This window comes from Solea solea, chromosome 17 (genome assembly GCF_958295425.1).
Source record: "Solea solea chromosome 17, fSolSol10.1, whole genome shotgun sequence".
Lineage (NCBI taxonomy): Eukaryota > Metazoa > Chordata > Actinopteri > Pleuronectiformes > Soleidae > Solea > Solea solea.
Genome location: NC_081150.1, coordinates 8,759,952 through 8,775,671, shown reverse-complemented (window position 1 = coordinate 8,775,671; position 15,720 = coordinate 8,759,952). Strand labels below are relative to the sequence as shown.

At 39.5% G+C, this 15,720-nt stretch overlaps 1 long non-coding RNA gene across 1 annotated transcript in view; it reads right to left on the bottom strand.

Moving 5' to 3' along the window:
* Positions 1-10,020: 10,020 nt before the first annotated feature.
* Positions 10,021-15,720, bottom strand: part of LOC131443346 (uncharacterized) — a 35,051-nt gene continuing 29,351 nt past the window's right edge. Inside the window, exons 2-3 of the long non-coding RNA XR_009233603.1 lie at positions 12,602-12,705; positions 10,021-11,213 (exon numbers count right to left, since the gene is read on the bottom strand). This is a non-coding gene — a long non-coding RNA (uncharacterized LOC131443346). The remainder of the gene's footprint in view (positions 11,214-12,601; positions 12,706-15,720) is intronic.

Genomic DNA, 15,720 nt, shown 5'->3' with positions numbered 1-15,720 from the left:
CACACCTTCTGCTGCTCTGACATGTTATACCTCCCACACCTTGTTCTATCTGAATCAAACTTACCGCACAGCCTGATGGTTGAAAAATAGCCCATATGAGCTCAGAATATCAGGTGAAGTGAAGGAACTAATAAAGACTCGCGCACATCCAACAACAAAAGATTGAACAAAATGAGACGGGAAACAAAAATGACAACGGGACCTGAAGGGAAAGAAGGAAAATGAAAAGTCATTGGGATGCTGTCCTGTTGAGAATATGGGAACCTCAATCTTCTGGTGAAAATGGAGGAAAAAATACAGGCTGTCACACGAAACCATTAAAGTTCTCACTGAGCATTGTTACCATGGTTTTGTGTGCTGACAACTGTAAGACAGATAAAACACAAGTAGAATGGCTATGGAAGAGTATTAGGGCCACATGTAAGAAAATAAAATAAAATGGAAGGAATAAAATATAAAACAGCATCAATTCTGAGATTAAAGAATTACATCTCAGAATGTTTACTTTAATCTCACAAATTCTGACTTTTCTTTAATCTCAGAATTCAGATTTTTTTCTTAGAATTAAATCAGAATTCTGAGATTAAAGTCAGAATTCTGAGGAAAAAAAGTCAGAAATCTGAGATTAAAGTCATATTTGTCAGAAGTCTGACTTCAATCTCAGAATTTTGACTCTAATCTCAGAATTCTGACTTTTTCTTTAATCCCAGAATTCTAAGATAAAGTCAGAATTCTTACAAAACATACTTTTTTACATGTAGCCCTAATACTCTTCTGTAAATGACGGGTTGTCACACACACTGTTACGTTTTATTGAGAAACAGTGAAAACAACGATGATTATATCTAATATTGATACTCGTGCATCTGTACTGGACAAGGGCAGAACGACCACAGCACAAAACACAAAACACAAACATGGAAGAGGTTTAATGATGTAATCACAGTAAATGGACACTGTCCTGCAAGATCGCATATGGCTGAAAATGACACCACGGGGCAAAGCAGAGCTGAAGTAGCTAAAATGGTCCATAACACAGAGGGGAAACTGCACTCACTGATAATTAAAAACACACATTCGGTCGTTTTAGGTAATAACGCAAAATAAGGTTTTCTGGGTTTTTTTTCTCTCTCAAACTATTCAGAACAGCAGCTGCACAAATTCTAAGGGCCAGTGGTTCATCGTGGCCGTTGCCACTTCAGTGCACTGGCCATTTTCTCTCCTATTAATTGTCTTGTGTGAGAAAAACATGGCTGAGAGCATTTGAGTGACCTATTTTGCTGAGTGGCGGATTGTTGCACAGCCATAGACGGATATGTGAGTCCTGCCAAGAAGTGCATCACTGGAGCACAAATCAACTTAGCTGAAAGAGGAATCAGTGATTGTAAAAATGTGGTTCATTGAATCTGTGACAGATATGCCGTAATATTCATGAGTCACGGCCATTTGCAATCACTGGCACGACGACGAAATCACAGGGGGCTGTTCTGTGAAGTGAGTTGACCTCAAGGAAAATAAATAAACATTTGCTTTCTTGCTGAAATTTAGACGAGGAGATAAATACAAATAAGTATCGCATCACTGTTTTTAGATGGTTGTGTTTTTACCCATCATCCATCTGTCTTGACATAAAAAAAACCACTTCCGAAATGTCACCGGGCGACACGAGATCCAAACGAAACACGGAGAGCGTCATGTGGAGCGACACTGCACAAACCCAATTAACATTTGTTTCTATTTAAAAGTTACACACTGCAGTTTTAAAGTCAAGAAGGCACGCGAAGGAGTCAGGGAGGAAATCTCAGTGTCTGGTAGAAGCAGAACCATTTGTAGCTCAGTGTCAGTGAGATAAAGCTTTCAGACAGAGCAGGGATTTACTGACACCTGTCACCATCCAGGGTGAGGAGGTGGTGACGGCACCGTCTCACACATTTCTGAGCTCTGACGACAGGGATCCACTCTGACTCAGGCAGCTTAAATAGACAGGTGAGTATGCGACGAGCGCAACAAGGAAACATCAATACAACGAATCACGTGACTCGACAAATGGCTGCTTTATCGTGACTGAGCTTTGACTAATGTGGCTGGAGGGAGGAGCACGTCCAGCGTGAGCAACATCTTGGCAAATATCTGCTAATCTTTTGATGTGCTTGTGCAGCACAAGAGCAGCTTTTAGCCGCTGGCTCAGCACCTCCAAAGTGCTTCAGAAAAGACACTCACTCTCCAGCATCAGTCTTCATTCTGACAGAGTCATTGGCACGAGCAGACGCTAAAGCACCTTCAAGTTCATCATGCATCCCGGCAGAATATACAAAGGCTGGAATTTTTGTTCGCTGCATGAAAGTGCATCGTTCAATCAACACTCCTCACCGTGTGGACACGCATTTTCCTGACCTTGTATTCCTCTGGCATTGGAGACAGCTCAGTGGTGGCTGGAGATTTGAGTCATTTATTTCCTTTGCTTTTTAACGGGGAATGAGATGATAATTTCCCAGAGGATTTGTTTTTTCACTGTCAGCCGTGGAATTGTTTAAAAGGTCATACAAATCCACTCAAAGACAAAAAAATGTTCTTTTTTTTAAAGTGATAACACCTTATGCTCAAAAGAGACGGTAGCTTCCAACACTTGCGTCCTTTTCATGTCCCTTTACTTTAATGTTAATAACTGTGATGCAGTAGTGTGTAGGGACATTAAAGTGCAACCACTTTTCCCCAATCACTTAAAGAAAAACACACTTAAAGCAGCATGGGTTGCCAGACCAGCAGCAGCGCAATGACCTACAATAAGAGTACGCACATGGTGAATTCTGTTATATATAATTCACATTTTTAATGAAAAACTCCATTGACTCTTTGATCATCATCATGAGTGCAATGTCTGTAAAAAAAAATAAAAGAATTGTTATAAATTAATGTGCATTTTTAAGTGGTTATACAGGAATCCTGCCCCTTTAGTAGAGGGTATATACGTCATATACTTGCGTATCACATAGACTACACCACTGATGTCAACCTTCAAATTTCACTCACAACATAGCACCTCTGTCAAAGCCTGAGCAGGTCTGCATCAACCTGAATTATGCAATATGTATCTTCTGGTTTCGGGGTTAATGTCACACAAATAAAGATAAACATTCTGCTGTACGGCAATAAGCGCAGTTTGCTTGTCATCTGTATCTAGAGTGTTTGAGCTTTGCTGTGTGTGAGGCGGTGTTATTGAGGTCATCTGGTCCTCTTGTCCGACTCATTCATAAATCCTGTGATTCTAATTATGTGCATACAATGAGCAATGGGGTTGAAAATGCAGGCCATGCAAACCAAAGCACTATCATTCTTCTGTCCTTTCTTTCCAGGGTTAGTTTGTGTTTATATTAGGAATCACGGAATCTTTATTTTCAAAGGTCCCGGTCTTCAAGTAAAATAAACTACACTAAAATAATAAAAATACAAATAAAAACAAGAGTAAAGTAAAAAAAAGGATAAAAGCACTACAGCGGTAACAAGCAGTCGGTACATTATTATGCAAATGTACAGGTGTGCAATAAGTAAATGGTCAATGTGCAGGAAGCAACAGTGCTATAGTGCACCACCAGAATTATTAGAAAATATTAGATCAAAAAGTAAAACTATGTAATCGTGTTGGTATAAAAAGCTTTATAATAGGCTACTGTACCAGGTCTGAAGACGTGGTTGTTAGTACAATATATATATATATATATATATATATATATATATATATATATATATATATATATATAAGACCAACTCTCACATCATTCCAAACCAAACGCCAACGATCACATAATTTGATAGACATCAAAACAACACAGTGCCCTGAGACTTTTGCACAGTAGACAGACAGATGTTCTTGTCACGTGTATTAACATCTAATCACAGTGTGGTTTTAATCAGTTGATTTATGTGTCTTTTATAACGTATAAAGACAAATGCACAGGAGAAAATGAAATATAATGCTGTAATTTCACAACATGTTCTCAGATCATTTGTACTGCGAGCACACAGTTTCACTTCATCCATCAAGTGGAGAAAGACAGGATTTATATCCGTCTAAATATCACTCATCTCCTCACTTGAAATGTATTATATAATTAACATCTTATTTGAACTGTCATTTTGAGGAATTAAGTCCACAGTTGCGCAGAAAAATGCTTAAGGTTTTCCACATGATTATCATTAATTTCTCATTTAGAATAATTACAATTGCCTACAAGCATATTCCTGAGTGATCCGACAGCCAAGGTGTGTTTACCCTTATATAATTACTGAAGCAAAGACATCACAGCAAGAGTCCTAATATTTTCTTTTCCATCGATTGCACTTTTTCTGTCCAGTAATCAAATAAGTTCTTTCTCTTTTTCTTTCTTTTCTCCATTGACTTTGACAAATGCGCGGGGAGAAATAATTTCGTCCACTTACACAGTGTCCCTCAGGAGTTGATGTAGTTTACGAGGACGTGGAAATACAATAACAGACTACTACGCATCCGACCTCGCAGAGCAGCACAAGAAGCCTCATTAAGTATTCCATTTTAATGGTCTTATAAATATAGGGGGGGGGGGGGGATCGTGTTACATAACACAACACAAGAGTATTTGGGGATTATACAAAGAAACAGTAGCCTGTAAAATTGTCCCGCAGGTCACCACACAGACTCAGTGAGTGTGTGTGTGTGTTTGTCTCTGCTGTGTGGACACAGACAAATAAATCACACAATAATTCAGTTTTATTTGGACTCCTTGTCCGAAGAAACATTTTACCATCTTAAGAGGTGTGTGTGTGTGTGTGTGTCTGGAGGCAAAAATGTAAGTGCTATTAGACCTGGATATTGCAGCAGTAGCTCACAGGAGCTCAATACAATTTAACGCATTTGTCATTTTTATCAAGAGCGGCGTAAATGTGTAATGTAAATCACAACAAGCTTTACGTCCTATTATCGAATTCAGCCCCGAGTCAATTTCCCCTTCAGTATATTTAAATGCGTCGGTTCTGCATCTTTTTGTTCGTCATCGACAGACAAACGGCCTCCCCGTCCACATTTGTTACTTGTTGTATCGGCGCAGAAAATGCATCCATGGATGAACACATAAATACATAGCAATCATTAAATTATTCACAAATAGACTTCGGTGAGTCAAATCAAATTTCACTTTTCCCTCTGAGAAAATAAGCGTCTTTAGGAGGCTTGAATAAAAATAGCGTGCGTGTGTTCTAGTCTTAGAAGGATTTGTTTGTGTTTGTGCTTGCAAATCCAAATGTGCACTGCACTGCAATGTGTTTAAAAATGTATTAACACTTAAAAGAATACATTTACCAGGATTGCAGAGAAAAATCCACACATAGACCCATTTTTTTCATTAGCTTCAGAACAGGACAACTGATTTATATTATTTTGGTGTAATCTGTGCACAAGTCCTGTTAAGTACATACAGCCTTCAAATTCAAGTCAAGCACTACTATCAGCGCAATGTACTGCCACCCGGTGGTGAAGTGGGATACTACAGGACACTGACGCACGAGTGTACCAGGGTCCACGATATGCGGCGCGCGATGTGACACATGCGCGGAAGTATACCACGGGCTTGAGGGAGCGCTTGTGTGTATACAGAGGCAGTGCCGGGGCGGGCGGGGAAGAAGAATTTATCTTTATCAAACTCCTGAATGACCAGGTTTTTTGTTGTCTTGACATAAAACGAATCGGTAATCAGCACTGTGTGAACTCTTTGACAATTAATTTTTTTTATTATCTGCACTTATGCCATTTATTATTCTGCGTATTAAAGTCTTTGTGTGAGCCTCTGCATACCTCCTCCTTGTCACTGTAGCCTGGAGTCTGCATGTGCTCAGAGAGCAGAGAAGCTGTGCTCTAATGCCAATTAAGGCAAAGTAAAGAGGGCCGGATAATTCCCAAAGTTAGCTAAATGGGGAAGGGCATTTACCAGCCCATTTTTAATCGATGAAGTGAAAGAGAGCAACGAAAGAGAACAGAGAGAGAGAGAGCAGGCTCGAGAGCAGAAGGGCTGGGGCAAATAGAGAGAGAGAGAGACAGAGAAAGGACAAATAGGCCGAGATGCGAATGATTGTGTGGCTCGAGACGGAGTGAGAGATCAGACAGAGGGAGATGAGAGACGGGACAAATTAATAAACTCTGCTGCCGTTCAAGGAGAAAAGGTAACAGGGCGCAAGGAAAAAGAAAACAATTAGAGAGAACATAGAATACAACAGAAGAGAGGGAGGGAGGGAGGGAGGGAGGGAGGAAGCAGAATGAGGCAGAGATGGATAGAGGAGGAGGAAAGAGACATAGAATAGCGGATATTGATTGGTTAAAAATGCATGAGGTGTCTGGTGTGCAGCTCCTCATAATGTCTTCTGACCAGACAGTCTGAGGCTTTTTCTGTGTCTCGCTGAATGACTCTATTCGACGGATCTTTTTCTTTTTATGTCTCTTGCTTCACTGAATGAAGCCACTTGGTCAGTAGACGGAAACAGTGAGTACTTTGATTTAACACAATCAGTTAGTAAACGGCGACATTTCTAACACCATGATTTCTTCGGAAAAAATTTGTCACAAACACCTGAACTTCAAATGCTGGAATAAAGAGTAAATAAACACATTTCTGCACTTCTGCACACCCATTGCACATTCACATGTGTATATACTTTTACTACCAATCACCTGTTTTACATATTATTGTTTTTTTAACCTGTACATAGCATATTTATACTGCCATATTTATTTATACTCATACCACGTCATAACCACATTCTGTTTCCATCTGTATATACTGTCATATTTCTAGTCACATCACTTTGTAACCTGCTTTTCACCTACTTATTCTTGTATATAATCTCACGGCCATATTATATATACTTTTCATCATAACGACTCATGAACATATTTGTGTCTATACCTCACCTCTGGTTAGATGCCTTCTGTATTTCCGTTCCCTTGTGTACGTGTGACATGTGTATTGACAGTGTTTTGAGACTCAGTCGCCGCTGCACTTGAAGAGAATCTGCTAATCTAACAGGTAAAGAGTTAAGAGTTAAGCTGATCTGACGAGGAGCTTCACACAGACAAGACAGAAAGGTATTGGAGCGTCAGATTGGTTCACCGTCCTTTCAGGCGCCAGTCAGTGAAATGGCTCTTTAAATGGCTGTTAAATCAGATGCTTTGCTTTATGGTTTTGTCCCTTGGCTCTATTTAATCCAGCTCTGTGCTTCATGTCACTGTCACTTTTATCAGCTCGGATGAAATGCACCTGTTTTAACTGTGACCAATATTTCTTGTCTTTGAGAAGTTGTCAGCCTATAGAAACTTTGTGAGGCTGTAGTAGCCACGTGTTTTGTTTCGGGCTGATCTTAGTTTAGTGTATTACCACAGCAATAACGCAAAACACTGATGGGTTGTATTTTACAGGCCATTCATTGAGTCTATTTTAACCTTCTGCCGCGTCTCGTCTACCGCGGTAACCTCTCAATACAAAACAAAAGTCGTCCGTCCTGAATTATTCATACAGCCAGCAGGATAATTGGAATACAGCGGCCATCTATGTCAGAAATGTGGAACAGACAATTTGTGAGAAAGGCAAGGTGGATTTTAGCCAGCAATGACCATCCTCTATCAGAGAAATGTGTTCCTCTCTCATCAGGTACATGGTAAATGGTAAATGGTCTGTATTAATATAGCACTTTTCTAGTCTTAAAGCTGGTTTACACTACAGTTCTGCCGTTCACACATTCACACAGCACATCTATGCGCAGCGCTTTTTCTATCGCTCATCTTTCAAACCCATTCACACACTGGGTTAGGGTTAGGGGAAAGACGACTCGCTCTACCACTGAGCTACCGTTGCCCGTCTGTAGAGTGCAGTGCAGGCAGCCTAAGGCAAAGTGGTCTTTTGTTCTAAGTGCAATTAACCCTTTAACACCGCACGTATCACCGACGACACGTTTGTGCAAGTGCACTTCTGAAAGCGGAGAAGTTGCTCATTAAAGCCAACATGCGGTCATTACGGTAATTTCACCCGCGCTTTCGCAGGGAGTCAGAGAATCGGCGTCTTTGTCACCATGCAGAGAGGAGAGAGTTGGGAACGCCTGATTTTTTCACATTGAGAAAAAGACTCAAACAAATGTTATTGTAAATGTGTTTTTATACTGTTCAAAAATTATAATTGTACATGGAAAATCCATTGTTCTGTGTACAACTTTTGTTTTTCTTCATTTTAAATTGTTAATGCACTAGTTTAACATGCAGTAAATTGTAAATAAAAATGGGCAAAAACCCTTAGTTACAGGACATTTTCTGGCCCTTTTATGGTTAATATAATCTAAATAAAGAAGTCCAGACAGACATTTTGAGGGTTAGGTGTTAAAGGGTTAATGCACTCAATCAATCAGCCAAATCCTCTGTGACACTTTATCATTTTGCTTATTTGTTAATTTATTTATCGTCTTTTAAACACACTCCTCTTGTGGCTGTATTTTGCCAGGTTGCTTGCAATATTTTGTCCTTCTGTCTTGTGTCTGTTTAACCACTGCTGCAAACCAAATGTCCCCCTTGAGGGACAATAAAGGTCTGAACTAAACTGAACTGAACAATACAACACCAGTTAACGGGGCTTCCATTAAACTAAAGCATGAGACCAAACGAAATTTAACCCCATGGTGGCACAGAATGAAATGTTATTTTTATGTAATTATACACTATGTTGCACTATTAACATAGTCAACATTCAGTTAAGACCACACATTACAAGGAGAATTAAAACCTAAAGAATGAAAGATAGCAAAGACATTTTATTCCCTCTGCCAGGGACATATTTTATTTCTGCCCATGTTTGTTTATCTGTAAACAGCAGATTCTCATGACATTTTGCTTGGGAAGGAAATGAGTAGGATTTGGTGGCGATCACGATAAGTAAACTGAGCAGCCGCGGTGCAGTTTAAAGTTTACAGCTAAAGGTTCACAAAAATCCCTTTATTAAACCCCTCCTACCTCTCTACTATAATTAAAGTAATGTCTTGTTTTTATCATTCACATACAGTTGTAAAGTGTGTCATTATAGAATAAAAACTGCCGTTTGCCATGCTAAAATGGGGGTAACTAGACTTAGAGGCAGTGACTGCCATCTCAGATTTTGACTTTTTGGTGAGGTTTAGTGTGGAAATTCACATTTAAATGTATTACATTCTAAATTATTCAACTGTGTTTGTCTCAGCTCATTCTGGACATTGAGAAGTCATTTTGTTTTGTTGGAGTGTTGTTTTCCCTCATAATACCATCACCCTTTAAGTCATTCCAAAAGGCAGAGTGCAGTTTTCAGGGTGTAAGGTGGACTGTACATCATTCGGTTCATTAGCTCCGACACAATAGCCATTTGTTACATGATAGCTATAGTTTTAATGATCTGAAACTGTAATTACTTTCGGCCTTTGAAGGGCTGAAAGCACAGACTTTTATGCCGATCCGCAGAGACATCTCACTGGATAAGGAAGAGTGCCAACCTGCTGGTGTCACCAGATAAGAAGCCAGGGAGTCATCAAAGTCATTAGGCTTTATCGCCAGGAAACAATGAGTCACAGTGAGTTTGTCCCAGTCTAGTAAGTGTTTTCAGCGTTTGGGCCAAAGTGAAATAAATATGCTGAAAATGACCTCATATTGTTAGATTGATGACAAATATCCTGTCAGTCATATATGTAATATTAGTCCCCGAGTTCTCTTTGTTCTTTCTGACACTGCGACTTTAATTTCCACTTCCCCCTGCTTTCTGCTGTCTTCCCATCTGTCTGCTCTGCCTCTGCCAATACTGTGTTTAATACTGTGTGTATGTGTGTGTGTGTTTGCTGTATACTCTCCAATACATTTCCCCGTGTGTGCACTGGTATCAAGACACAGCATGGTTTGGCAACAATGACCACTGAGTACCAGTTTGATGGAGGAAAACTGCAGGCTCGACAGATCAGAGTTAAGATGAGAGGATTTTCACGAAAAAAGAAGGACTCCAAAGTTTGCAGCCTATTCAGATACTAGTGGTTGGTACACCCACCTACCCTGCTGTTCCATCTGTCTGTTTCCTGTGAAGTGATGTTCGCAGCCAAATATCGTCTTTAAACCTGGCGTAGGGTAGCCCGTTCGGATGAGCACAGTTCATGGAGTCCATATGTTGCTTGTAATGCAACATTTACTGTGGCATATAATCATCAAAAAAAACATTAATCTGGGTTATAGTTATAATAATGATTTCATTAAAAACATGAAATGGACCCAAATCAAAGCTGCAGTGGGCTAGAAAAACGGACAGAAAAAAAAAAGTTGATAGTGGAGTTTCATCTACAAAAAGGTGAACCAACACGGACAGACCCATTCATTTTGAATGCACATGGCACATGACCAGAGGCAATCTTTCCATCTCTAACACTACGTGGTTATACTGACACAGGTTTAAATAGCTTTTGATTTACTTTTGGACTCTTTCCTCGTTCTTAAAGTTTCTTTGCAACATAGAAAGACGATGTAGCTGAAAGGGATTGGTCAACATCTGTTGTGGCACTACAGTTTTAGTGGCGAGGCTGTAAACAAAGCCTAAGAGCTGAAGGTGAGTCATTGTCTCTTATAACCCTTTAACACCTAAGCCTCAAAATGTCCTTCTGGATTTTCTTTTGCTTTTTTTAAGCGTTAAAGAGCCAGAAAATGTCCTGTGAGTAAGTTATTTACAAATCACTGCATGTTAAAATGGTGAGTTAACAATTTAAAATGAAGAAAAACAAAAACAAACACTAGTTGTACATGATGACCAGATTTTGCGTGTTAAATTTGAAATATGAACAGTATAAAACATATTTAAAATAATTCATATTATTTTATAATAAAATAAAGTAATTTATATGAGTTTTTGTCTCAATGCGCAAAAACAGGCCAAAAATTGGAGACAATGTACAGGCATTTTTCCAACTCACTCCTCTCTGGTGACAAAGACGCTGATTTGCCAGCTTCCTGCAGCAGTGTGAGTGCAATTACCATAAATAACCGCATGTTGGATTTGACGTGCAACTCCTCAGCTTTCAGAAACCGTTGGAAGTTTCCTGATGGCACAAACCGTCGCACAATTACAATAATGCAAAGTGTCGTCTGCGATACGCTCGGCTTTAAAGGGATAATGGAATTCTTGATCAATAGATCCCGGCAACTGTTCCTATAAAAAAAAAAAAAAAAAGTTAAATGTGTGACTGATCTGTGAAGAACGGCGCAGATTACTTTTTCCTTTTCCTCTCTTTTCTCTTCTCTTCGTTTCTAATTATCTGTCACTAAAACACAGATAAAGCTGCAGGCCCATTAGACTGAGCAGATTCCCTGCTAATATACACATCAACTTTATTGGCTGACATAATTATCTGAAACAGCAAGAAATTTTTTTCCCCGGCCAGCTCTCACTCGGCCTACAAACAGAGTGTGTGTGTGTGTGTGTGTGTGTGTCTTATCCCATCAGTAATATAGCTTTCGGCTGGTTTACATTTGCATAATGAAGTCAATAACACTGGCCTCCTGGGAGAGAGCATGGTGACATTATTACTAATTTAATAAGAAGAGTTGTGTGTGAGCGTGTGTGTCTGTGTGTGTGTGTTTGCACAAGTGCATGTGCGCGAGTGTGTGTACTTGTTAGATTTTAAGGATCTTTTCTGGCATAAAAACTGACCTTGTCAGGACCAGTAGTCCCCAGAGAGACGACAACCTGGTCCTAATTAGGCAGAACCTAATTTCTGAGGTACTGCTTCAGTTTAAGAATAGTTTAAGGCTTAAGGTTTGAATATTGATTAGGTTAAGGTTAGGATAAGGCATTATTGCTTATGGTTAAAGGGCTGTTTCATCCTTTTTTTCCACTCGGTCAAATGAAGAATACACTTAAAATCATTACGATGCTGCCGGGTTTGCTTAATTCACATTCTATTACAGAGTTGGATTAAATTTGACCAGTTTTCTTTTAATTTATTCAACTTTTTCTGGTCTTTTACTCGTAAAAATTTGTTAAATTTTTTCAAATAAAATGTCATCTATGTTGTTGAGGGAATGAGACGAGTATCTCAGATCCACTGTCTGATGATCAAATAACATATTTATCTCTGGACAATTGTAAAAACTGTATTTGATTGGTTGAAGTGGCCCTTTAAGGTAAGGGGTAATGATCTGCTTAAGCTGTTAAATGAATGGAGTCCTAAGAGGAATAGCTGCGCAAACCCGTGTGTGTGGAGAGAGAGCGAAACAGACAAAGATGGAAGGATATGAAGAAAGTTCCGATGCAGAGAAGAGGGGGAGGAGGGCTGAACGAAAGGAAGGAAAGGAGCACAAGAAAGGTGACTTGAGAGATAGAGAGATAGGATGAATAAGTCAAGGTGAAAGAAGGACATAAAGTTAGAAGACACTCCAAGAAAGATTATGCAAGCACAGTACAGAGGAGAACAGACAACAACAGCTAAATATGTGGGTGGCTGAAGGAGTCTGGCAGTATTGCAGACATGGAGAGAGTGTTTTGGAGAGACGGGGATGTATAGATGTTTAGATGTTGTGGGACTGTGTGTTCCTCACCTCTTATTCTTATTCCCAGAGTTGGTGTTCTTTGTTTAAAGGCCTGCAGCTGCCTGTGAGCTGGAAACAGACATCTCAGAGTCACACCCCGTGCTTCATCCAGCCTGTGGAGCCAAATGTATATAAAATTCATGGACATATTCAGTAGCTTAGTACATAATAAATGATGTACATTCATTATTTATCAACATAAAAAAAAAACTATTTGGACGTTATAAGTTAGGAAAATGTTATATATTAGATAGTTGTTTTTAAATTAGAAATGTTTAGCGATCAGAGCATCTATGGAAACTTCTCCATGTCTGTTAGATATAAATATAGCATGACAAGCCCATAGGGCTGAAATAGGGCATGGTGGTTTTGTAATCAGTGACAAAATCAAAGCATTTTACAAATTGCACAAAATAATTGAGACAAGATAAGATAGATGTGTGTGGGTTTTCTCCGGTTTCCTCCCACTGTTTAAAAACATGCAGATTTGGGGGTTCAGCAAATTGGAGAGTGGCAATCTGTGCAGGGTGAACCCCGCCTTTCACCCTATGTCAGCTGCGATTGGGATCCAGTGCCCCCCGTGATCCTTGTGTAGATAAAGTGGTGGAAGATGAGTGAGTGAATGAGTGAGTTAGCCTCCAGCCAGAAATGACCAGGGAGGCTGAGATCTAAACATGGTGATAGTTGGCAAGAGCCTAAGAGGTTGTTTCAAGTAAATACAGCTTCTCTGTGTTTGTGTTGACCCTGAGAGGCAGTAGCCTCAAGTTAGAAGAAATTAAATGACCATTATGTAAACAAAACATGTAAAAAATAAAATTCCATCCTGGCATTGTAGCTGATTTGTAAAAAAGTAACACTTTTCTAAAACTGATTATCTGACCACACAAGAAGATGACTAAGTAGACTCTGACCTTTGAAGGTCACAGTGTTAGGAATGTGTTTGTGTCCAAACATAACAAAGTTGAAGGACACAACCTCTGCAGTAGGAAGTTGCAGTCACACCATTCAGATACTCACAGTTCTGAGTCAAGAGTCAGTGAAGTGATGCTGGATGTGTGACAATTCATGTTTGGGTGTGTTTGATGTGATCGGGTCCAGCTGTGTCTAACAGTAGCCACAGGCGTGTCCCAGTTCACTCTCCATGGTGCTGAACTGTCATCAGCAGCCCCAGGTGTGTCCTTGACCTAGTTCACTGTCCATGGTGCTGAACTGTCACAAGTAGCCACAGGTGCTTCCTAGGTTTAGTTCACTGTCCGTGGTACTGAACCGTCACAAGTAGCTACAGGTGTGTCCTAGGTTTAGTTCAATGTCCATGGTTCTGAACTGCCATCAGCAGCCACAGGTGTGTCCTTGACCTAGTACACTGTCCATGGTGCTGAACTGACACAAGTACCCACAGGTGTGTCCTATGCTTAGATAACTGACCACGGTGCTGAACTGTCACAAGTAGCCACAGGTGTGTCCTAGGTTTAGTTCACTGTCCATGGTGCTGAACTGTCATCAGCAGCCACAGGTGTGTCCTTGACCTAGTTTAATGCCCGTGGTGCTGCACTGGCATCAGCAGGACAGCACACCTCCGTCGCTGTTCATCCTGAACCTCAGCTTGAATAAAAACCTAAATAGAACGAAGCATACCTCTCAGTCAAATCACCACTAACAGCCACACACAAAGACGTATTACCGCAGAGAACTGTGCAGACATGTGCGTTGTTATAGCTGATTGCTCTTAGTTTCATCAGATTTTCTGTGGATGGTTGGTTTCATCACTGCATTTCTCCTGGTCGGCGCGTTTGTATGTGCATACAGCATAGCAAATTGAAATGACAGATACATAAAATTGAGAGTACAAATCGAAAACAGGGCCAGCAGTAAATATTTATCATGTGGTCGAGAATGTAACCTTAATTGAGTCTAAATGACTGAAATTTGAAAATTGGAACTCTTGTGGACCGGCCAGACTACAGGGCAGATACCCAGTGCAGCATGCAGTATTTAAAATGAGTATTAATGACCAATCATTCACTGTTCAGGCAGATGGGGTTGCACTAAAAATTAAATATATGCAAACGATTCATATTTCCTCCTGATATTAACTGCAAATCAATAAAAAATTGGCTTAATTAGCTTTTGTGTTTTCCATCACACTCTCACATCACAGTCAGCAGCTTCTCCTAGAATCAAATTTACATTTACTCAGTTCTGCATCATATAGAAATTTAAAGTTTGTGTAATAATGAGCAGAGATTAAAAAGAGTAGTCTCACATTTACTTTAAGTATAGGTAAGCAATAACCAAATCAAATCAAATCAAATCAGGTCATTAAATATGTCAAAACCAAAAGTTTCAGTTAATGGTTTATATTTGTAAATTATTCTTACATTAGTGTGTATTTAGACCTTAAAATAAAATAATAATAATAATATTAATAATAATTTCTTTTAACAACAGAAACAGTTGAGTGTGGGGTTTCATAAATCCACAATGCAGACAAAAGATAAGGCAGGAGGGAGCCCTAGAGAATATTTATTAAATAAAGACGCTCATCATGCTGGACAGGTTGGCAGCTATCAGACACTGGGGTAAACAGGAAGTCCATAAACTCAAATTAACAAATAAATAGAAGGCACAAGAGGCCACTTCGATGTAAAACCAAAGAATGAGGGTAGCAGAGACGATGAGCACAGAACTGAACTGAACGGAGCACAAAGATCAGCCAAAAAAGACAGATGGGATCAGATGGGGAGAAAAAAAAAGGACTCTCGCGGAATATAGAAACAAAATGACAGATTCCTTATAAATTTTTTTTTAATATCTTGTTAGTTGACTAAGAAAATGGTAAAGACAGTAAACTGACATATGTACATCATATTAACTCATTTACTGAATTGTTCATGAAAATAACACTCACAAGTTCACTGAGTGGTAGCAGTGTTATGGTAAAATATGTGCAGTATCATAACACGAGTAAGAGTCACACGGTCTCTCTGAAGGAAAAAGAAAATATTGAAATGTCAATAACAGCAGTGAGGCTCTTACTTTTTTTTTTAAGAATTACAGGTAAAAAAACAATCTCATGAATGACTCACATACAGAGTTACATGGGCTAGACTGTGTGTGTGTGTGTTGTG